This window comes from Harmonia axyridis, chromosome 1 (assembly GCF_914767665.1).
Source record: "Harmonia axyridis chromosome 1, icHarAxyr1.1, whole genome shotgun sequence".
Lineage (NCBI taxonomy): Eukaryota > Metazoa > Arthropoda > Insecta > Coleoptera > Coccinellidae > Harmonia > Harmonia axyridis.
Window position 1 is genome coordinate 7482818 of NC_059501.1, and position 25838 is coordinate 7508655.

General features: G+C 34.1%; 1 protein-coding gene across 2 annotated transcripts in view; it reads left to right on the forward strand.

The window, feature by feature from the left end:
* LOC123675366 (homeotic protein Sex combs reduced-like) overlaps nucleotides 1-25838 on the forward strand; it is a 63421-nt gene that overhangs the window by 33114 nt on the left and 4469 nt on the right. The gene's annotated exons all lie outside the window — the stretch shown is intronic.

Here is a 25838-nt window from a genome sequence, read left to right on the forward strand (position 1 = left end):
TGGAATTTTAAAGATACCACGATCAATTAGTGAGTGCCACAACTTTTTCTTGGGGGGTAGTGTTGTGAATATAAGCACCATTTTTAGAGAATAATATTGAAAATATAATAACTACGAAACTAATTAAGGTTGGAACATCCAGTAAAACATATTTTTTAAAGGATTTTTCATACTAAATTTTGTTTCTATACATAACAAAGCGCAAACTATGAAAATTGATTTTTTTTCTCGAACGATTCCAAACGTTTCAAGAGTTCAACAAGATGAACTAAACAGGAAAAATAAATTGAAGAGTCAAGGAGAATTTTCTTGCCAAACTATTTCAATCGTGGACAAAATTCAATTCAATTGGTGAATAAATTAGGAAATTTATTGAATTTGTGTGATATAATCTGAAAAAGTTATAATTTTCACATTGTTGAATTATCATTAATGAAATAAGCAATTATTTACTTATGTTAAATTCCTGTTACGTTTTTTTGGCTGTGAACGTACAAAAAAGTACATTGGCTAGTTTTGAAGTGTACTCCAATTTTCAACAAAAATAGATATCGCATTAGTTTCGTTTTCCAGCGCTGTATTCAAATAAACAAATAAACATCAATATCCAATATATTTCAAGATTAATTATTGAACAGAACGTTCTACAAGATCTATGACAAGCTTAGCCAGATAGGACCTATGTTCATAGAAAAATCTAAATTTCAGAATGAGAGCAGCTATCTCCTGTCATAAAGGATGTAGAACACCCTGTTTGTAATAAAATTAGGGTCAGTTCCAAAATGTTCAATCTCCAATAAAAAATACATATTCAGTTCAATTCAGACGTTTTTGGAGATGAAAGTTAATAAAAACAGGATATTTGCAAGCTAAAAACATCTTAAAGAAATTATAGGCTTATGGCAACAAGCGAGCAAAAAACTCTCCACTCATTCAGCAGAAACCTTCACCAACTCATCTACAAACGATTAAAACCGCACAAATTGAAATATAATGCCACCTAATCGATGAACTAAGAAAAAAAAGACAATTATGATGTCACCAGAAACGCAACTACTCAATTCTTCCATGTCCGTTCGCCTCTTATATTCCAAGATGGCTCACGTCTGAATTACATACAATCCATCATGACTGCCTTAATTGATAATCGATTGCAAACGACTGAACCTATTATCGTTAAAATTATAAAAACGTTTTGTTTCTTTACCGCTGTTGGCGGGATGGAAACTCGAAACGGACATGTATGCTGATGTTTTGAATTGTTAAACATGCGAATCCTTCTGATTAAAAGCTCATCAAGCATCTCCGATATTGAACATATCATTATATTCTAATTATAAAGTATCGATTGGTGTACCATGTAATGAAGAGTCATTTGGTCTGTTGTTATTCCTGTTCTTTGGACGTAATTGTGGTCGAAAGTATTTTAAACTGGTTCTTTACTATGAAATATGTATGTTTGTAATGTGTACTATGTAATGTAACATGCCCAGGCTTATTGACAGTAATATTCAGCCAGGAGGGTGTTATTAACAGCAAATTTTTCTCGTAATTTTAAATTACCTTGAGTGGTTTTTAACTCTTCATCTCTATGAAAAACACCTGATTATATATTTATATTTTATAAGATGTATAGTATAGGTATAGTTTTTTGTTTTGAGTTTTCATTGTTGAATAATCATTTAGAATAGTTATTTATTATACAAGTGCAGAAGGCATTGATATTCTTCCACGAGTTCAAAATTCAAAAACGAGCCACGAAGTGGCGAGTTTTGGAATGAACGAGTGGTAGAATGAGCGTTCTTTACGAGTATTATACATTATTTTCTCTAATACATTGCATTTTCATTGAAATTAATGAAATATTTCCATAAATATAATTTAGTGATTTTTGCATTGAAAAATGTTGGTTGGCAAAACTGATTTCTTTAAGGCAAATTGATGAATTGACAGATAAAGCCATGGCGGAAAGTTCGGAGTACCAACATAGAATAATAAAATATAACCATGAAAACTGTGCGTTTCTGATATATTCTCGCACGATTTTGTTCTACAAGATGTGGAAGAATGAACGGAATAACCACAGAATTAGAGAAATTGAATGCCGAAATTGTTATAACTGAATTATAACAAATATAAGATTATTCAAATTGTTTTTTAAAATGATTATAATCAATGGTGATGTCAGGTTTCAAGAATAGAGAAGGGGGCAAGGAGAGCAAGGATTTTTTAAGGGGGTCCAAGATTTCCAGGTTCATCTAGTCAAATTTATGTCGTGGTTTTGCTTACGCAATATTTCAGGGGGGATATCTAAAATTCAGGAGGGGGCCCCAAGCTACAGCAATGATTGTTTTCGAAAACCAATTTGGGGAATTTTGGTTGCTTAAGGATGGTGCTACATATTTTACTGCTTACATCAATATCAATCTTTTTGAAATTCTAATAGAACGGTCTTCAGAATCTTTGTAAAGTTGTAGCGTGATAATCAAATTCCCGAAGAATCTCATTCATATCAAATTTCCAAGTATTTTTCATTCTTGTTGATGTAAATTAGACATCCGGATTAATGATTAGGTACTTTACGTCAATGAAATCTTTCGTAAGTATAGGTCAATACTCTTCCCAACAGATATCTAATCAAACATTGCTTATTAATAAATATGATCGAATAGCCATCCAAAACAAACATTTCCTCGAAAAATGTTGAGAACATCAGTAGGTGCAAAACTAGCGGTGAACTTGGCTAATAACAATAAAAATGTCATTAATAACTGTCAGTCAGCAAAGTTATTCTTACGCATAAGAAAGTGTAGATAATGATCCTTCGATAAGCATGCTAGAAATTAAAAAATAATAAATAAATGTTTAACAAGCAATGTGCACCTATTATATGATAATTATACCCACCTTGGGACTAGGTTCCCTTTACAAAATATGATTAATTGAGTGGTAGCTACCCGATATACAGTTTTTTATCGCTTCGAATTCGAAATAAGGAACTATTATAATTCGTAATTGATGATATCAAAAATTCAGGAACTATGCATTCGTGTTATGAAGATAGTATGTTCTATATTCGGATATTCATGTTGTTATCTTCGAATGGATACATTTAAACATTTTCATTCGTTCCTTTTTTTAAATTGATGTTATTTCAATAAAATTCTCTTCATTTCAATTTATTCATTATTTATATTTTTTTTTATTTTTATTAACTTTTTTTTTTCTGTTTCAGGTGAGTAAAACGATGAACCCATGCATGATTTGTAAGTTAATCTTATACTCTTTCAATATGAAGTAATTCAAAAATGGTCGAAACTGAATTGCATTAAGTTTCTTGACATTCTTATGTCTCTTCATTTATTTTTTTATTGAAGTAGTGTAACACACCTTCCAACAAAAATAAGACTACTTCTTTTGCATATTGATGTTCATTCATTCAGTGAATTTTTATTTATTTTTCAACATGACCTTGACTCTTCACTTGACGTTTCAAAATATAATTAGATACTCATAAAGTCCATGTTGTATCAAATTCAATACATTTTTTGAGTATCTTTTAAATTATCAATTACAGATATGTGTTATCTTCATTATGAATTGAATATAGTTTTATTTAAATGAGTAGGTATTTGAGTATTATACACCAGTTACTGTTCTCTATGAATTAATAATGGTTGTGCACATACAAATGAATATTTAAGTTCGTCGAACTTGTCGTGAAGTGTGTGTAGCCTTTAATGCTCCTCCAACAAATTACCACATAGTAAACGGTGAATAATTGAATATCAATTGAAAGCCATCATAATCATGAAATATTCAAGGAGTACCATCGAGTTATATCGACTGAAGAAAAAAAAAATTCAGATATTCCTAAAGAAGCGGATCGGGGACGGGTTTATAATAAATTCAAATACCTGTTAGGTATTTTGATATTTAAAACTATAGGTCTGTTTTAATCCAAAACGCATAAGAATCCAGAGCTATAAATCTTCTACTGACCTCGTAAATTACAAACAGTTGTAGTTGAATATTCCAGATTATAAATAACTTGATAGGATAGGCAGCAACCTATGTGCTCCATGGACGTTCTGGTAAGGCCAGAGTCGGTCTGGACAGAAAGATCTCATTTTTGCTTCAGCATTTTTGAACGCTTGTTCCTTGAACGAGAGTATGCAGGATAATGATAGATTTTAAGAAAAAGAAGTCTTATCGAATCTTCATTAATCTTCGATACATATTGAGTGAAGAGATGCCAAAACTAATAATTAATTTATTCATCACACAATAAACATAGAAAGATGGAGCATATGTCATTTTCAGTGAGCAAATTTTGTCCCCAACATGATCTATCAAATTTGACATGAAGCGTGCGGAAATGAAAACATATCAGTGATGAGATATTTCACTCAATTAGCGAGTTTCTCCACAAAGAACGAACTTCTTATATCCCATAGTGTATCAAAGTTTCATATTAACTCAAAATATATGGAAATAAATACCTAAATATATCAGCAATTCAGCAAACAAACTTCAAGCGCGCCAAACGACGTGAAACAACCGATGACACTAGGAGAGCAATAGTTGCCAAACCTTGGATTTCAGCAGGTAGATACAGTAAATAATAAATATTCTGCTTATTTCACTTATATTTCACTCAATATAACATACATTCATAACGATAGGGAAAAATTGGGAATTTGAAAGTATTTCACAATCCGACAACGTAATCTAACCATCTTGGGGACAAGTAAAAATTGTGTATATTTCTTCTATGTTAATAACTCCATGATCACAGCTTCCTAACTGGATCTTTATAATAAGTTAGATTTTACTAGGGATTACTAGAGTATTGTCCGCAATTTTTTTTTTGGATAAGGCAAAACCACAAGAAAATAAAAAGTTTTGTTCTGGATCATAATTTCGTTTTACATTTTTTAACTATCAGTGATCCACCAGAAAAAAGACACTGTTCCAAAAGAAATATCACCTGTAGATTTGCATTTAAAATTTGCATATCACATGATGAAATCTTTAAATTGGAATATCAATGCAAAATTTAAATTAAATATCTTGTGAAGGGAAAGTGCTATTAGAACCATGTATCTCGAAAACAAAGCTTTTGCAGGCTCATTTTTATAGGACTTTTTTTCATGCAAGATATGGCTTCTTCACCAGTAGAATAATAATAATAATAATATGTATATAATAACGTGTAAATTTTGTTTCGTTTTACGTTTTTGCAAATAACTCTGAGAAACATTCAAAATTATCTTATACGTAAGTTCAAGGTGAAAAGAATCAGAATATCAAATTTCCAAGGTGTCAGAATTCGCGGTAATGGCAATATTGCTTTCGAGAAGCCGCCTCTGCACTTTGAAATCGCCGACATTGCGGGAAGTTACAAAAGAAAAGACATTTTCTAATACCTGTTCAGCTTATTCCGGGATCTTGTTTCGAGGAGTCAAAAAGGCTGCTATGTCCTGCGTTTTACCTTTGTATGCCGTTTCGCTAAACATAAAAATTAATCAATTTCTAATTATGCGACACCAGTCCATAAATTTACCTGTTCAACACAGGAAGACTGCGCTCGAGAAGCACAGGAACGGCTTCGCCCAATATTCGATCGAATGAAAATTCTCGTTTGATAATTGATATTATTTCAGTGAAGATAACCGTAGAGAATGATATGAGGACTTGTTCAAATTGATTTTCATGTGATTTTTCGACAAAATTTTGTTTATTTCGAAAATCTTCATTCAGTCTTCTGAAGGCAAACTAATATGTCACTTATCAAATTTTTGGGAAGTTTTCTTAAGAAAACGATGGAGCTTATAAAATGTAAATAGTCGTAGTAGAAGTAAATGCTTCCTTGGAAGGTTTGATTTTTTCCTTTTTGATAAATGCCATCACAACGTGAAACAACCGATGACACTAGGAGAGCAAAAGTTACCAAACCTTGGATTTCAGCATATAGATACAGAAAATAATAAATATTCTGCCTATTATAAATTCGACAATTAGGAAAATTGTCGGATTCCAAATATTCAAATTCGCATATTTAATCGGGAATCACTCAAATAAATATATCTCATTCAATATAATATACATTCATAACGATATATTAAAATTGTGGATTTGAAAATGTAGCACAATTCGACAACGTTATCTAACCATGTTGAAGACATGTAAAAATTGCGTATATTCCCTTTATCTATGTTTTTTACTCTAAGGATATAACCTACCGAACACAAATTATCGAAAATAATACAAAGTATTGCCATTATAACCATTTAAAATTGTATCATTTCTATTAAAAAATCCGGTAAAATAAACAATCGAGTACTCATAAATTATTTTTGTTTGCAATCAGTGAAAATTTATCTGAAATTTAAAGTATTCCGCTATTTCTTGTCTTTCAAAGTGATATTTAGCACTTCATAATGGTGAATATAAGATTAAAACTAAATAAAATCGAATATGTCGAAATGTTAAATCAATCTGAAGAAGGGTTGGCGAAACATTTCTTGCAAACATTAAAATATTTGTGGAAATTATTTGTCCTTATTTAATTTAAAAATGAATATCCATCAAGTAAACATCGAATGCCTTGAAAATTCAAAAAATTATACAAACCGGTATGATAACTAGGTACGTCCATACCTCTTGGACTCCGTTCCTGCCCAAAACTTATCATCGAAGTAGACAACTATGCCCCAAGTATCCCCGGTATGCCTAATGGCTTGTTCAAATCCGAAAATAAACGTATAAAATCGCATCTTAAATATTTATTGCCTCCTAGATAAGGGGGCCGGGGCAGATCGGAAAATACCGGTCGAATATTTGTCGAGATAATGCGCTCGAAAATTCCGAAAACGCCCGTTGACAAATTGGCGACGTTTCGCCGACCAACGGAATTCTCAGAGATAGGCACCAATCGGCGGCTCCGATGGAATTTTTATGGTCATTACCATATTGTTGGAAACTAGACGCCATGACAGTTCCCACTCATTAGCATTTAGCGCGGATCCGGTAGCCATTTTTTAATTGACATTGTGGTTCGAGACAAATTGGCATTTTATACCGAACGACATTTCTATGGTCGTCGGTATATGACTAAGTGCCATTTTTTTGGGTGGTTCCTTTCGCATAAATCGTCGAGGAATTTGGAATTGGGCTAGTTATACCTGAAAAATACATTCGAAAAGCCTTGATACTTCCCCGAAATTCTAACACATAGGTACCATTAGCATACGCTGTGAATTGTGAACTTAATGTGAAATCTAGTGAGGCTTTTACGAGAAGGCCTAACCTTGCTCATGTATCTCTTCACATTGTGAAATTTTCAGTTATTTGATAAATTATTCCCATTTATACCGAACGATTTCTTATTCTTAAGGAATCGTTCGGTATAGTTAAATGGGAATGAACTCTTCTGCGTGGATATTTTGATAAAAAAGCAGTATTTCTCATGGAAAACTATTTATCTCTTACCAAATTCATGATATATTACCCTTCAAAGATCCTAGAAGATATTAGCTATATCTTCTCACTCCCACTTCCTCTTGAAAGAATTTAAGATAAAACTGGTGAATTTTGAAGAGACCAGCCTTCTTGGATTTCAAAGAACTTGCTAACATCAAAGTCCCATGACCATTTCATAATTCAGCGCCTTCTACGGAAAGAAATGGAAGTTTTTCGCAGTTGTTTCCATGGAAATATTGCTATTATAAAATGACGCTACCAATTTTCAGAACCTAACCTAACCCAAGATTAGGTTAGGTTTCCTTAAACGATTCTTAAGACTTATTTTTGAAAATTGACGTGTGGGCTATCTAATATAGGTAGTGCTAGAATACAAAATGTAGAATTAACTCCGAAATGGCAACAAAAACGAAGTGATCATTCGAGTCAACCCAATACTGTCAAAACGACCTCGAAGTGTCATGTAACACTAAAGAGTTATAAATTTGCATGTCCAAACTGGATCACCCCAAGATAAAATTCGCAAAGGAACAAGGTTAGACCCTTGCAAATTTACCAGAAAGACATGGACCGCACTGCCTTTATTTATTACCCATTACGCTCAACAATGAATAATTGTGCCCCTGATGTTGAAGAATTGTATCACGTTCTTTCACGTTTTGTCAGAAATTATTTCTACCTGTTTAACAGGGATAAATGCGACTAACAATAATAATTACTCGGTGTTCAGATGTTACAAAAACCAACTGAGAAAGAGTTATAGCGGAACTCTTGCAGCCATTATGATGAATGGACGCTTACTCTAGTTGCTAAATAGGAGATTAACATCTACGTTGTGCTCACTTTCGAATGGACTTTACCTGCAAAGCAACCGCCCTTGCGATTTTGTTTTTTTTGTTAGAACGTTGTAAATCCATTATTTGCATAAGCCTTGAAGACATCACAAAGTTTCGAACAATTACGTAATTGTCTAATATAATTTACTTACGTTTTGAACATTTTGTTTTCTTTGTAACAACGTTGTAAATCCATTATTTATATACCTAATACCTAAGCCTTGAAAGCAACACACATTTTCTAACAATTGCTTGAAGGAAGATTAACACTTCACTCAATAAATACTGGGCTTTGGCAGTAAATAGTTATTTGTTGTACTAGGCTGCAAAGTAGTAGATTGACGGCCGCGGCTGATAGTTCGCTACGCTTGGCTAGGAATTCAGCCAAGGCAGTCAATCTTCTTTGCTGCCGGGTTAATCATATAATTTTTTCTTCGATTGTTTTTAATTATATATGTAGACATTGTATTTGCAAATTATTACAATTTCCAAATTCTTTTTACTTTTCTGTAGCGATGAATTAAAACGAATTGATAGAAATCGCAATTGTTGGAATGGTAATCGACTAAGAAGTACTTACTAATAATAATAATATAATAATATCATTTATTCAATTAAAGTATACATTTAGAATTAATTACATTTTTGGAATGGTGAATAAATGAGCATACTTACGAAGCAGAGCACGTCTGCTTGTGTGTAAGAATATATAGTACTCCTCCAGAAATAAGGAAGGTGGCAAAAAATATTGATTGTGGGAAAAGTCTAATGTTTTATTCGCATTGAGAATAATCACAGTAATACTTAGCTGATTGATATATGTCTGCAAAATCAATATTGGCTGGCAATCGGAAAAATAAAGTAACAACAATTTCAGCGTTACTTAAACTTCAATATATCGACCCAAATTCAACTCTAAATTCCGAAATTTTGGCACTGACCTCTTGGAGCTTTATACTGAAAAAAAAAAAGTGGTATGGCACTGGTGGTGCCATCTGTGAGCGAGACCTGGGACTTATTAAGTAGGTAATGTGTTATGGGGTGTTGAATTAAGTGTAGTGTTTTTTGGAATTTTACATAAGTATATTCTAAAATATTGTTATTCAGAATAATCGTTAAGCATCCGAAAAAAAACTTCAAATTTCACATAATGATATATTATTTCCACCTATCTCAAAGAATATCCCAACAATTGAAAGACATAGTTTTGGGAAATATCATAAATTTTCTGAATTTTGCAGAAAATCGGTTGTTATATGACATTTTCTCTGGAGAATTCATAGCTCGATCTTTCAGGATGAAAATTGAGAAAAGCACAGATGTGAAGTCAAAGTATTCTGTTCTCTTATTCATTTGCCAATTGCACCCTAAAATCTCAAGCTATAAGGGAAAAACCTACTAGACTACGGTTGAGAATACAGAATTTTCCAATTCTGTCGAACAATCCTGTAGTGAAAGCCTTCAGCATTATACTTCCGAACTATTTTTTACAAAATTGGAATCACTGAGCGGCCCACTATCCAAATACCAACCTCGTCCGCCACTGCTTATCTCATAAACTTTTTTTTTTCCTTCCACCTGATAATTCCATGCTATCTCCGTTGCGATATGGAAGATTATCTCAGTTTCAATCCGTTGAAATAATATCTGCTTTCTTTCCATCCGAGATGAATCTGTTCGTAAACAAATCCAATTCCACAATAAGCGTATTTGATTACTATGTGTCTTCGAAATGAATTTTAATGACCATTTTTATCTACATCGTATATAAAAATATGTAATGACCTAATATGAAAGACTTCCGCTTCTGACCCCACTTTGATTGACGTTATCAAATAGCGCTGTACGATAACGAGGACTGACGAGAAGCTATTTTTGGGTTAACAGGAGTTTAACGTTTTTTTTCTTCTATTTCGAAGAAATAACTTAAAGACAGAATCGGTTCAATGTATCCTATAAGTTGACAGAACTTTCAATAAGTTAATATTGAATAATTCAGTTAATTTAATTCTGATTCGATTATGTTTCATTCACTTATTATTATTTTTGTATGTCTTCTACATTCATATGTTATCTTCATCAGTAATTTTTTTTAAACCGAAGAATATTTTATATTCAGTATGAAGGGTTTTCTATTTTGAAATGGTTATAACTTTTTGACATTTCTTGTCATTCTTATTAGAAACGTCTATATTAACTTGCATACCGAATAAATTATAATTTAGTAAAAATTTTTTTTAGTCAGACAACAGATGAAATCCATAATTGCTACAAAAATTAATAAGAATTAAATAAAAATGAATAGAAAACATAATAGATTTCCAATATTCCAATTGTATATATGTATCTGAAAACAAGGTTTTTTTATTACCTTTTGAAGATCATTTCGAAATATTTTTTGTGTTGTAATAATCCTCAAAATTGGGCAATGCTGAATTTGCGGTGTTTTTCCACAGAGAATAATATAAATTCGAATAATAATCGTGCAACTTCTATGCCACGACTTGGCCTATTCTCCTTACTAGAATATTCAAAATAGACGTTGGGTTGATCTCGAGAATGTCACTTGTTGCATTATTCACGATTTCATTGCCAATTTCAGAATGTGATCTAGGCACATTTGGAAGTAAGATGAGTTAGTACAGATGCAGAATTCAAATACGAATGGATTTCCTTGTTTCAAGGTCGATGCTAAAACAGTTTTGAGAACAAGAAATAATTTAGAATTAATCGCGGACATTATAAGAACATTTTTTTCTCAGAACCACCCAAGGAATCTCTCATTTTCCTTTGTACCTACCTCCTCTTTAGGAACAGTCTGTACAGTTGAAACTTTCTAACAAATAATTAATCTAAATATTCAGCAGCTTTCAGCTAAAAGGCATAAAATATCGTATGAATTGTCCAGTCTATCTTGTCACTTTTCCTATTCGGCTCAATCTGCATCTCAAGCAAATTCGCGATCCTGCAAATCCTTATTGATGACACTTCAACACCTCAAATGCCAACCCGTACGTCAAGTATGACATTTACGTCAAAAAAATTCTCCACATCCAGCACCAAACTCCATCTCTGTCCCAACAGGCACAAAAAACGTAGATCGTCTTTCAATAATTCATGAATCTAATGAACAGCCAATCTGCATATTCATAACGTCAATTAATAAGCCATCGTTGCAGTTCCCCCTCTTCTTCTACCGCCGCCTGCTGTCTCCTTCTCGGAAATGTCAAAGTGGAAATTAACCGCAAAAGACCGGTGGAGGGCTCACAGCCACCTAGACCAGACGTTTAAGAGATTATTTCTCGACATTTTACAGAGGGATAGAAAAAGTGAGGGCTGCCAATCAGCGTCAACCTCCTCCAGAACGAGTCACGACAACGTCTGATCCGGGATCACTTTCTGGAACTTACATGGGAGCCACGTCGGGAATCGTTCAGTATGATGCGTAGCAGAAGTGACATTTGACAGTTCGGAGAGCTCGAGGGGTGGGGGGAATGACAGCGGAAACGGGGGACCATTATGAGAAATCATAGTTGGCTTTGGGATATTCGGGAACGTCTTTGTTTAGGTCCGGCCGTCTCGATTTTAATGTTGGATTCTTATTTCCTAGAGGATTCGAAGTGTGCTTTATTTTGTTTTGTAAAACACATTTTTAAATATGTAGGTACTTGATTTCAGACCATAAAATGGCTTTTTATACGGAATTCAGTACCGTTCTGAGATATTTTACCAGACTAATCTGGTAAAAATAACTGAACTCTATAAATCTTTTTCTATTTCAGTATCGTAATGAGTTCATTACAGTACTAAAAACAGTGCTGTAATGAGCTCATTACAGCATTGTTTTCACTTATATTTCTCGTTTTGCGGTTGTCTACACTGCCTTCCGATCCTATCAAATTTCAACACACGTCAATTGTCGATATGATATAATTTGGATATAGTGGAATGATTTGCAACATTATTCGCAATTTCTCTTAATTCTGGTGGTGTTAAATCAATTTCGTCAGACTTAATTCACGCATACAATGCGTAATTGTAAATTAATTCAAAATTCGACACGTACTATTCAAATTCCGTAATCTGTCAATTTTCTTAAAAGTCACACAAATTGCCAAGAGACAATACAAAAGTCACCAGAATGTATAATCTGAATTTTTCATTGAATTTCGACAATATTTCACAAAACTCGACTGAAATAGAGAAAATATTGTCTAATACTCGTTGCAGAAGGCAATTCCAACACTCATTCGTGTTGGAATAAGAGCACCTTCTGCAACTTGTTTTAGAATATACCTACTATTCTCGTACTGTGAAAATGTATTTTCTCTAATTCTGTGGTTATTCCGTTCATTCTTCCACATCTTGTAGAACAAAATCGTGCGAGAATATATCAGGAATTCACAGTTTTCATGGTTATATTTTATTGTTATATGTTGATACAACTTTCCGCCACTGCTTTATCTGTCAATTCATCAATTTGCCTTAAAGAAATCAGTTCTGCCAACCAACATTTTTCAATGCAAAAATCACTAAATGATATTTATGGAAATATTTCATTGATTTCAATAAAAATGCAATGAATTGGAGAAAACAATGTATAATACTCGTACAGAAGGCTCATTCTACCACTCGTTCATTCAAAAACTCGCCACTTCGTGGCTAGTTTTTGAATTTTGAACTCGTGGAAGAATATCAATGCTTTCTGCACTTGTAATATAAATAACTATACTGGACTTATAACTAAAATAAATTTCTGTTTGAATATAATTTCCAACAGAAAATTAATAGCAATAATAACTCAGCGTGAGGATAGAAAATAAATGTTCAGTAACAATTTATAACATCCAATGTTACAGAAAGTGACCTCCTATGGCTCCATTTTGATGATTGTAAATTAAAGTTTGCATATTTCACAAAGTTCAAAAAGAGAAAACTCCTTTCATCGACCTATTCGGTAACATCAAAGCAAACGAAGGTAGCAGAAGCTACAAATATATTCCATATGTTGCAGATAAACTCATTTGTAAATGCACAATAGTCACATTAAAACCATCAATTAAATATAATTAGCTGTAATTGCATACAATTAATAAACAATGGAAGGTGTCGACATTCGCATTAAAACACACTATTTTAATTTGTTTCACTAATCATTAGGCTCATTTGCATCTTAATGAATTGCTGTTATTTTTCCGGGTGTTTTTATGAGGAGGGAAAGAAGTAACTTTCACACCTTTTCAGGGAATTTTTTTAACCAACGTTGTCTTTCAGCAAACTTCAATGATTTTTAATAGTTTTGATATTCTGAAAGAATTCTGAAACATTATGGAACTCAAATTATTGAGATTTTGATACTTTATAGTTATTTAAAGCATTAGTTTTTATCAATCGCACTTAAGATATTCAGGAAAATAAGGAAAGGATACATAAATTATAAATTTTTCTATGAAATTTAATCTTTATTTACATTATTTACTTGAAAAGAATAACTGATATTGAATCCAAATGTTCGAATAAATCGTAGATTTTCATGTTATGTACCAATTTTTTTTATCTCTTGTCTCATTTTTACCTCTTTCTTCCACGATTGTTTTTGGGGTTTGAGTTTCCAACTGGTCTCTGCAGTTATTTTTCGTTTTGCAGTCTTGGTGACCGGCTTTCGATGTAGTGCTTGTTTACTAATTGTATATTCTTCTATCAATTTCAATAAACTTCCCGTCTGTTATTCACATACCATGAAGCTCCTAAGGTACCTATCAATTATTTTATTTAGGTCTTTTTCTCGATATTATGTCATGTATTTCCTGTATATTTGATGCATAGAAATAGGTAGGTATTTCAATTTTGTTTTTGCAGAAATAATTTCCCTGCCAAGTTCAATCACTAGTCGCTTTTTTTTTGTATTTTATTCTAATCTAATTGTTCATCAAAATTCTAGTTTTGGTCTGAATCAGAACCAGATATCTGACTTTCTTATTTCGCACGATTTTTCACCTTGCATATTTCATTGTTTCTCCTTCCTCCTTCGTTTGCATCAAAATAGATCCCTTCGATGATATTATAGTTATCTCGTTGCCCTTTTGCAGTTAGAAAAGTAAATCACAGTTTCATCTGCGAACTGTTCTACCTTGCTCTTCATCTCTGGGACAACTGAAACAAAAATATTGAACAAGAATGGGCCTGCTACAGAACCTTGTGGTACACCTTGTTCTCGACCTGGCTCCTTTTATGATGACTCTGAACTTTTATTTGGCTAGATATGAGAGTGCACTAATTTCCTCAACTTCGTTTGGAATTTTGAGAAATTTTTCCTTAATATGAAATGATGTTTTAGTATTACTTAATTAATAATATTAATTACAACTTATTCAAGGAGAAGAGTGAGCTAATTGACCTATAGGAGGAAGAAAGTTTGGATGTTTCACATTTTCCTTTTTTTTCCAAATCACAATCTGAAAAGTTTTCAGTACTCGGTATAAGTAGAGTTTTTTCCATTGTTGCTTTTGTTGCTTCTTTCACAAGGTTGTTTAATGCCTGATTTGTGCGAAAGTATATGGAATATGACACTTTTTCTACGTTGTCAACCTAAACAAAGCTCTGACATTTTATTCATCTAGTTAACGCCCAAACTAATCGGATTTTCTCAGTCCAAACGGCCTAGAATTCCAAAACTGTTCGAACCTCATCAGTTAACTCTATAAGATGCATCCCAGAATGACGAATATACTTGTTAATGTGCGTACCCAATTTTTCCGTGGCCTTAATCCAATAACTTCTCCGATTCACCTGTTAGGCGATGACTTATACAAGTATATGAAACGAATGTATAAATATAAAGCGTTGCCCATATATCACCTGCGAAATGGAGGTTGACGTTGTTATGAATGCTGTTCATCTTTTTGGTTTCGGAAATTGGGTGTAAGAAGTTCTGCACGATGTCTATATTTTTTTGCGGGCTTAATGTAGGGGGGTTTAATTTTAGATCGCCGAAAATTCGTATGTAATTCTAGGTGGAATTCCAGGTTATGAGTTTTGCCGTTAAATTATGCGATCAAAGAGGAAAATGTGAAGGATAATGTTAACTTTGATATGTTTTTGAGAGGTCGTTTTACGAGCAGGTTGCTGTATCGTCACAATGTCTTTAATTTTAGAATTTTAACGCGGTAATGGTTTCAAACGTTTCTTTATATTCGATTTTGTTCTTCGAGCGGTATCTATACACTAATAACGGGTGTTTTTTTTTCGAGGTATATAACTTTAAGTTGGCATTACTGTTCAAGATGGCGACTGATTTAACAGCTGTCAAGTGATTTATTCTCAGTTTGGTTTGGCAATTCATCATGAATAGACTCACCCCTGAATAACGCTTGCAAATAGTGCAATTTTTTTTCGAAAATAATGGTTCTGTGCGGAACACGTATCGCGCACTACGTCCGTTTTATTCTGTTTAGCGATGAAGCGCACTTCTGGTTGAATGGCTACGTCACCAAACAAAACTGCCGCATTTGGAGTGAAGCTAATCCTCAAGTGTATGTCGAAACACCGTTACATCCAGAAAAACTGACTGTTTGGTGCGCTTTATGGGCTGGTGGAATCATTGCTCCGTACTTCTTCAAAAACGATGATGGCCAGAACGTTACAGTCAATGGTGATCGGTATAGAGCCATGATTACTAACTTTTTCATTGCTGAATTGAACAACCATGATGTCCAGGAGCTGTGGTTCCAACAAGACGGCGCAACATGTCACACAGCTCGTGTCACAATCGATTTATTGAAAGAAACGTTTGGTGACCGCCTAATTTCACGTTTTGGACCTGTGAATTGGCCTCCAAGATCTTGTGATTTAACACCGCTAGACTACTCTCTGTGGGGCTATCTAAAGTCATTGGTCTATGCGGATAAGCCACAAACCCTTGACCATTTGGAAGACAACATTCGCCGTGTTATTGCCGATATACGGCCACAAATGTTGGAAAAAGTCATCGAAAATTGGACGTCCAGATTGGACTACATCCGAGCCAGCCGTGGCGGTTATATGCCAGAAATCATATTTAAAATGTAATGCCACAAAATTATCTTGCGGATAAATAAAATTCATGTCAATCGAATAATCCATCGTTGTTTTATTGCAATTTAAAGTTCTATAGCTTTTACACCCTTTACATTTGCATAATTGATTTCGAAAATATGAAGAGTACCTATGCAATTATTTCAAATTTGATTCCAACGAACTTTCATAATCAAATTATTGATTATGAAGAGGATTTTGAAAATCAAAATCAGAGCATTTCAAATCAAATTCAAATTTCCAACTCTACTTCAAAACAGAGCAATTTTATTGTACCAATTGTACTGTGACCCCATTTTAAGGTCAGCAGCCAATGTAATGACTGTTAAACTGACATATATCATTCAAGTCAATTATCGAAGTCTTGGAAAAACTGCTATCCTGACATTTACTGTCAAATAGCATTGTTGGTGATAAATTCTATGGTTTCTAGAATTGTCAGATTTTTCACCCTCTATAACCTCCTTATCTTCTATTTTTTTTTCAACTTTCTATGGTTTGACAGTTATTTTGCTACTTGAAGCGGAAACAATCCAAGATCATCAAAATTGGTTTTTTTGACTTTGAGAAATAAGAAAAATTTTCAAACTGTAAGAACCTTAAATCCTTGTAGGCTTCAAGTCTAACAAATCATGAGATTCTTCATATAAATGTTTGCGTATTCGAATGATTTTCAAATTATTTGATGTATCTGAAGTCTTTTCATCATACAGGATACAAGTTTAAAGACTATATCTCTAGAATGAAATCGATCCTGAATACTTCCTTTGTGCTTAACCCTCTCTTTTCGTGGTTAGTTTTTTATCTGCAAATGAATAAAATACATATTTACGAGTTCCGTTCTAAGTCATAACATTCAATTAAATAATTCGAATACAGGAAGCTTTTTTCTGCCAATTCTGCTACAAACAATAATTATTCGCATCTACAAAAAAAGCCGAATATCCCGGAGAACCATAAAATGATATCGAGTTAGACAGTTACCCTAAAATAACCCTTTACCGTTATCACGTAATAAAGGCAACTTAATACTAGGGTCCTCTAAGGTATAATTTTAGCAATTCTACGTAAATGCGTTGCATAAGAAGACAGACTAATTCGCTAATGATAATTCGAATTTTTAGCAATCGGAATAACGGAAGGACCAACGTCAGTTGTGATATGCTATAAGATAACTGTTGAGCCATATGTGGCCGCCAGATGCATTTGACAACTTTGGGCGGTGAACAAGAGGTTTGTCGTCTTGTTGGTGTGTCACATTAAAGATGCGTAGGCTTTTTGGGGGACTAACAATTTTCGAAATGACAGATCATGAAGGATTCCGTTATTTTGCATTCGTGGAGGCAATTTGATATAAGTTCTATCTTCCGGATGTTCTCATAACTAGATGGTAGTACCTACATTGGTCCTTTCCGGTTTACAATTCTGTATGAGCTTAGGAATTGTCTTGAAAATGAAAATATTACAGTGGAATATGGAGGTATATGTTATATCGAAAAATAACATCTTCACGCATTGACCTGCTGTTTTTTCCTGAAAAATAACATATGACATGGATGACATATGACATGTATAAAAACTCAATTTGATAGCTTCCTCCAAGAAGTATATAAAAGTGTGACTTTTAATTTGAGTCGAGACAAGAAAGTTCTTTTTTCTCCGATTGACAGCAGATATTGATTTTGCAGACACAAATCAATAGCAAAGTATTACTTTTCCTACCTAGGCAGCAAAGTGATTATTCTCAAGGCAAATAAAACATTCGACATTTTCTGATAATCAATATTTCATGCCACCTTCTCTATTTCTGGAGGATTAAGTACTTCTAAGTCATTATAACTGTCCATAATATAAATATATCCGATATTTTCACAAAAAACTGTCAGATATTTCATAAGTTGTCAAACTGTTATTATCATGGAATATACATTTCCAAAACCAACCAACCATTCCAACAATTGCGCTTTCTATCAAATTTCGTTTTAATTTATCACTACTGGAAAAATAAAAAAATTGTGAGAATTTTAATAATTTGCAAATACAATATCCCACATATATCATTACAAAAAATAGAAGAAAAAATTTGTAACTCGGCAGCAACTGTCTTGGCTACGCTCGGCAATGTACTATATCAGCCGCTGCAATCAATCTATTACTTTGCGGCCTAGTAAAACAAATACATAACTATTTTCTTGAAATCGTTCAAGAATGCCTACTTACTCAGAGCTAATTCAAACTACAAAATACGCTATCCAGTGTTCTTAGCAGTCGCTCTGTTACTTTTTTATAGTTACGTTGCGGTTTGTACAGTTATCAAACATAGATTAAACCCTACCTGAAATGTTATTACCTTTCTTACTAGCAACTTTTAATTTATCTATTATATCACCTGAATAGTCATCAGCATTGATGATTTCTTCTTTGGCAATTATAGTAGGTACTAACAGATTTCCCTTCGATACTTCTTGCTGCAAATAATTTAACAGCTATGTCGACTTTATTTCTGAAAGTTTCAGGCTTATATTCTCCTGTAATCGTTGAGGATTTTCATCTTCCATGACTCTTTAAAACAACAAAATCTGCCCCAGCTTTGACCAAAATTGTTGCAGATGGCCGATGGAAGCAATGTCCCTTGTATTTATGACAACTTTGAAAAAATTGCAAGAAAGTGCGGAGTGTTGCCAAAATGATGTATTCGCTGCACTAATAGCCTATAACCTTCTCAATTTGTATATTCAAATGAAAAACGGTATTTTTCAAAATGTTCAGGACGCATTCAGACAAATTTTCGGAAAAGTGGCATATAAGTTTCATTTAGGTGCAAAATTTTCAAAATCATTTGAATTCAATGTATATAATTCATCACAGCCACACCAAATATTAACGCCACTTAAAAAGTGAACCCTACTTTAATATTCAATTCTTTAATATTCAATTCTTAAATGCCTTATTCTTCAAATTATGTGATCGGGTGTTTTGTAATGAATGCCTTGATTCATTCATCAGACAAAAAACACGTTATTCAGAATATTCTGAAAAATCAACGTGTTTTGTACTGATTGTAGATCATAGCCCATGTTTTCTCCGCAAATGTCAAAAAATGTCTAGTATATTAGATTATGGTGAAGTTGATTTCAGACCTTACATTTTTTCTCACCCATAAGTCTATAAAACTACAATGTGTATCAACTTTAAACACTAATATGGTGGACATTATAAACATTTGTGAAATAGTTCTTGGCAAGCTTGTGGAATGAAATTTACACTGCACAGCATTCAGCGCTACTAAAGAGAAGCGCCATCTAACTTTGCAACGCTATTTTAAATCTATTATTCATCAAATTAAACATCCAAAACCTCACCTTGATCGCAAAATAGTGTTCATTTAACCCACATATAATTTTAGAGAAGGTCACCTGTCGCTTCCTCGTGGAGCCACCCAAAAACCAAAAGAAAAAAATTAATAGGGCTTATTGAGCGACGAACATGCGATGACGCATATATTCGTAATCAAAACGCGTATTTCGAAAAGATACCTCTGGAAATAAATCTCCCAAAATAATTTTCCGATGACTGCGTTATAACGGACTATCCTCGGGTTGTAAATAACACATTTCGTTCTTTCTTTTTTTTTTTCTAATTCCGAGATTTACAACGTACACAAATGTTAGATTATTTCAAATGTGACAGCGTGCCAGGAAGATATAATGTAGGATTCGAACGCGAATAAATAAAACATGTGACAAAATTTTACACATTTTTTTAATTGTGGACGCCAAGCCCGCTTTATGTAAGTTATTCATAAAACTACAAGGAGGAAGAAGGATTGGATTTGAAATCGTGCTATTTGTTTTGCCAGGTGCTGGCTGTGATCTTGGATAGGAGGAATATTAGTCTTCCTCGTTTTCGAGGTAAAGGATTGCTGAGTTGGAATGAATAATATTTCGTTTTTTGTAGAAGCAACTGAGTTGTAAACATAATATTGGATCTCAAGTATTACAAACTAACTTTTGGGTACATAGATGGTTCTAATACCACGAAGAGGACTGGCGCTGGAGTATTTGGAGCTGGCACCAAATGCTCATCACTATATCGTTAGGCCACTGTCCAAATGTCTTTCAGGCTAGAGATCTTTGGACATTCTTTGAGAGATGTCCATTATTTTTTTCTTTGTTTTTTTGGATAATCACCTCGTTATCCTTTGCACATGTTTATTGTTCCTGGACTAGGATGTCTCGAAGGAGTTGAAGTTGGTTGTTGCCCGACAACCCATTTGGTCTGCCTACGAAAAACACAAATGGGCGGCTGGATCCTGTTGTTGACTCCGTTTGTTTATTGTATTCCTCTAAGTATTGTTCATCCTAACACTTTTTCACCGTTCTGATGAAGGCCGAAAGCTCGAATAAGGAGTCTACGGTTAACACTTTTCCTTGTTGTAACAGTCGGGCTATTTGCAGCCTGACTGTTATATTGTCATTGAGCATTGAGCATCGATTCTATTGGAGTGCCGAAAAAAACTCAACCAAATAGGCCAAAATAGCAAGATCTGTTTAATCTGGGTTTCCAGAAACTCGGGAATTAAAGGAAATGAAGAGGTCAACAAATTGCCAGAAAAGGAGTACAAACTTCTTTCATCGAACCAAAAAATTTCTATAGTAAAGGGTGTTTTTTTTAGAGCTAAAGAACTTTAAATTGCACTAAAGCAACGATGGATTATTCGATTGACATAAATTTTATTTATCCGCAGGATAATCTTGTGGCATTACATTTTAAATATGATTTCTGGAATATGACCGCCACGGCTGGCTCAGATGTAGTCCAATCTGGACGTCCAATTTTCGATGACTTTTTATAACATTTGTGGCCGTATATCGGCAATAACACGGCGACTGTTGTCTTCCAAATGGTCAAGAGTTTGTGGCTTATCCGCATAGACCAATGACTTTACATCGCCCCACAGAAAGTAGTCTAGCGGTGTTAAATCACAAAATCTTGGAGGCCAATTCACAGGTCCAAAACGTGAAATTAGGCGGTCACCAAACGTGTCTTTCAATAAATCGATTTTGGCACGAGCTGTGTCCCATTTGCGCCGTCTTGTTGGAACCACAGCTCCTGGACATCATGGTTGTTCAATTCAGGAATGAAAAAGTTAGTAATCATGGCTCTATCTATACCGATCACTATTGACTCTAACGTTCTGGCCATCATCGTTTTTGAAGAAGTACGGACCAATGATTCCACCAGCCCATAAAGCGCACCAAACAGTCAGTTTTTCTGGATATAACGGTGTTTCGACATACACTTGAGGATTAGATTCACTCCAAATGCGGCAGTTTTGTTTGTGGACGTAGCCATTCAACCAGAAGTGCGCTTCATCGCTAAACAAAATAAAATGGACGAAGTGCGCGATACGTATTCCGCACAGAACCATTAATTTCGAAATAAAATTGCACCATTTGCAAGCGTTATTCGGGCGTGAGTCTATTCATGATGAATTGCCAAACCAAACTGAGAATAAATCACTTGACAACTGTTTAATCGGTCGCCTTCTTGAACAGTAATACCAACCTAAAGATATATACCTCGAAAAAAAACACCCGTTATAAGCCAATGTACCATCAAGTAAGAGTTTTAGGAGAAGGAGAAAACTAAAAGAGAAACACTCTGGCGGAATCTTCCTGGGCTGGATCATTCCAAAAAGTTTCTTCGAAATTTTGATACTGTGAAATCTAAGAAGTATCTAGATCTTAGTAAGAATATGATATACCTCCTCACTGGATTCCTTACATGGCATTGCCACCTCAGGAAGTACATCATGAGAATGAGTAGCAGAAAACGACGAGTGCAGATTTTATTGGGTGGAGGAAGAAACCACGGATGCCTCGACATCGCTAGAAGACTTTTAAAAGTGGGGAAATAAACACCTTAAAGCCATCCCAGATACTGGAGACCATTAGAACTCTGGAACTGGAGGACGAGTTGTAAACTAAGACGACTAATGGCGTCAACTCAGTTATGGATATTTCAATTGAGTGAGGCTAATTATGAATTATCTCGAAAAAAGATTCAGAAGAGACTAAAGGTTTTCTCGATTGTTCCCCAAATAAGTGAACTTATTCATTGAATGTCGTATATTATTTGACATCAGATAGATGCTTGTTGCTACAGACATGTATTTTCAAACTCACATTAAAATTGCTATTGATTCTATGCATGATAACCTAGATCCGAAATTTTATATCTTATTCCGATTTCGCTGCTGTGGTCGAGTTCCGTCCTAGCTGTGCTTCCCAAAAAGCTCAATTCCATACGTCAAGAAGAACGCTTTTGATCAGTATCATTGCCTACCGTGTCGCTTTCAAAGCTGCGCTATTGCAAGTATAAATCTCACTCTGGACAACAGCCAACTACGAAAATTTGTTACTGACATCATTATGTTTGTGATACAACGTCCCTACTTCATCTGTATATTCTCTGTACAATAACGAATCAATTATGAGCTGGATCTCCGAGAATTAATGCAATGGAAAACTAGGTGTAGTGGGAAATTGAGTGTAAGATGGATATCTCAACTAGTAACGCTACTTTTGCTTGAAGTGGTCCAATTTTTCGTTAATTGGATTTAGTTTTGATAAATTATTAAGAGAAGAAACTATATAGCTAGATAAAAATCTGTTATTTGTATATGGCAATCTTCATCTTGATTACAATATAGTTCATCGATATCACGATTCTAAAATTCTTGAGTGTAGATACGTTGTTTCGATGAAATATTCATTGGATAGAAGAAGTCGTACATTAACAGCTTTAGACACTTTCATTGAACAGTAATACATTGTAAGTTGTTCCTTGATAAGATGAAAACAAATCATCAATATCATGAACGACTTTTTATTGAATTAATGTTTATGTTCATCGGTTGAAAAATCATATCTGAATTCATCAAAGCAATGAACTTTTTCATTGAATATATGTTCACTTTTCGTCATGACTGGTCTTCTTTTTGTTTAAGGTTTGGAATTTATTTTCCTACGTCTCTACTATAATTTCTCCATTTTTTTACTGTTGCTTATTTGGGAGAGTTTCTTCTCTTCTGCATGTCACTTTGTTCTTCTATTTGTTTCTTTGTAAAAGGTATTTCCTCTTGTCTGTCTTCCTTATTTGGATTTGTATTTTCTTTGTCGTGCTCTTTTAGCGTCTCTATTGTCTTCTCCATTTGATTGTTAACTAGTTACTCCATTGTCTTCAATTCTTCTCTAATTTGTTGGTTTCTTATATACCATGGGGCGCCAACCTCTGTTCTGATAACTCTATTTAGTGTACTTTGCAACTGATCTTTCATATTGTCTTTTATTATAACAGGTTACTTCTTCATGCTTTATATAAGCACTGTATTTATTATCTTCAGCTTGTTTTGTAAGGAAAGTTTACTTTTTGGTTGAGCATCGGGTACAGTTTCTCGAGTAATTGCCTTTCCTTCTTCCTGTTTTCCTCTAACTGTTTGCTAAGATTCATTGTTTCATCTAGAGTAATTCCCAGACGTTTTGCTTCCTTTTTCCATTTTATCGTCTGATTTTCTATTTTGACGTTTCCTGCTTTCTCTTTCTCTACTGTTGTTCCTCTAAAGTATATTGCAACTGTTTTCACCGTATTCACTGTGAATCTCCATTTTTTGAAGTATTCCATCAGATGCAAACTGGGCCTTCTCGCATCTATTTATTTTTGGTATGTCTGCCATTTCTGCCATTTATAGGTTGAACAGCAGCGGTCCTATCACCGATCCTTGGGGAACTCCGGCATCAATTTCTCTAATCGTCGAGTTGGTACTATCTAGATTCACTTTGAAATTTTTGTATTCCAGGTTCGATTTTATTACACTTTTGCTTCAGTGGGATTTGTTGTCATTGAAATATAAGTTTTTGTTTTCTATAATTTTATATGGTTCCGATGACGCTATAGATACTAAATTATTTTTTTAAAGACTTAATTTTCGTTAATTGCAGACACTTGCTTGGAATATCTTCATCATATTTCCTAGAACGAACGACCAAAACTAAAAATATTTCAACGCTCCTCATTGCGTACTTATCAGATGAAAGAATTAATTCAGACCACGATCCAACTTCATGCCAATTTGATGCGATCACAGCGACATCTGGCAGATGTACTTAAAAACGCCAATTAACAGGAAATACCTCATCAGGCAAAATCTTGTTAGGAAAGGGAAGACACAGAAAAATGTCTAGAGAAAGTCCAAGTCGGTGCCAAAACACGAACATAAATAAGATCTTTGGTTCGAAAGTTATCAAAGTGCTCATTGTGACGACAAGTTGTCTTATTTTACTCCAACCCTATGCTTTCAACTTTCAACGCACAGTTATATTTGTAACCATGGGTAAGATGGTTGGAATAATACTCACGTGTGGGTGGACGATCGTCTGTTTCAACTACACGGAGCGCAAAACGCTGTAACATATTTTGCATACTGTTCTCGATGTAAAATGTCTCAAAGAAATATACTGTTTCATCTTCACCGTTCTTAATTTATACATTCACTCAATCGTACATTTCTCATTGAAGAGTGGACTCCTTTAATAGCTATTCATCATGTTAAATGGAGTATGGTACACATATTTTGATTTAAGTGACCACCCTAGAGACTGATTTATCGCCAGCAGAATGGAAAAGAGATGAATTGCCTAGATGCTGGAGAACAAGAGTCTAGTTCAAGACTTATTTTAGGAAAAATACTGAGTAAGGTCTTACAGAGTTGAAGCTGGATAAAAGCCATATTTATACTACAAACCTTTGATTCTTTTGTGAAATTTTATCAAAATCCTTGATTTTGATTGCTACACCTGAATATTTTCCTGAAGATAGTATCAGACGAATGGAATTTTGTGAGATTATGAGAGAAAATCTGGAAAATTACGAATGCACAAAAAATAATTTATTCACCTATGAATCCTCATCAATTCTTTCAAGCTTATGCTCAAGTATATGTCGAAACACCGTTACATCCAGAAAAACTGACTGTTTGGTGCGCTTTATGGGCTGGTGGAATCATTGGTCCGTACTTCTTCAAAAACGATTATGGCCAGAACGTTACAGTCAATGGTGATCGGTATAGAGCCATGATTACTTACTTTTTCATTCCTGAATTGAACAACTATGATATCCAGGAGCTGTGGTTCCAACAAGACGGCCCAACATGTCACACAGCTCGTGCCACAATCAATTTATTGAAAGACTCGTTTGGTGACCGCCTAATTTCACGTTTTGGACCTGTGAATTGGCCTCCAAGATCTTGTGATTTAACACCGCTAGACTACTTTGTGTGGGGCTATGTAAAGTCATTGTTCTATGCCGATAAGCCACAAACCCTTGACCATTTGGAAGACAACATTCGCCGAGTTATTGCCGATATACGGCCACAAATGTTGG